General features: G+C 40.3%; 1 protein-coding gene across 1 annotated transcript in view; it reads left to right on the top strand.

Moving 5' to 3' along the window:
* Positions 1-303, top strand: part of LOC119588502 (angiopoietin-related protein 6-like) — a gene marked incomplete at its 5' end in the record, with an annotated part of 23,465 nt that overhangs the window by 17,608 nt on the left and 5,554 nt on the right.

Below are 303 nucleotides of genomic sequence, written 5' to 3'. Positions count from 1 at the left end.
TATATAAATGCTATAAATGCTATAAATGCTATTGCAGCAGACGTTGCAAATGATGTCCGTGACTCAGCAACAGATGGCTTAGCGATCTCAACTCCAAGAGAGGGATGACCGTGAGGGGAAAGAGAAAACGGGAGAGGGAAAAGGAAAACGGGAGAAACGAAAAGAAAACGGGAGAAGGAAAAAAGAAAACGGTAAAAAGAAAAAGAAAACGGAAGAGAGGAAAAGAAAACGAGAGAAAGACAAAGAAAACGGAAGAGAGGAAAAGAAAACGGAAGAGAAGAAAAGAAAACGGGAGAGAAAAAG

This window comes from Penaeus monodon, chromosome 24 (assembly GCF_015228065.2).
Source record: "Penaeus monodon isolate SGIC_2016 chromosome 24, NSTDA_Pmon_1, whole genome shotgun sequence".
NCBI lineage: Eukaryota > Metazoa > Arthropoda > Malacostraca > Decapoda > Penaeidae > Penaeus > Penaeus monodon.
Note: the sequence above shows the minus strand (reverse complement) of the source record. Positions and strands in the feature narration are given on the sequence as shown.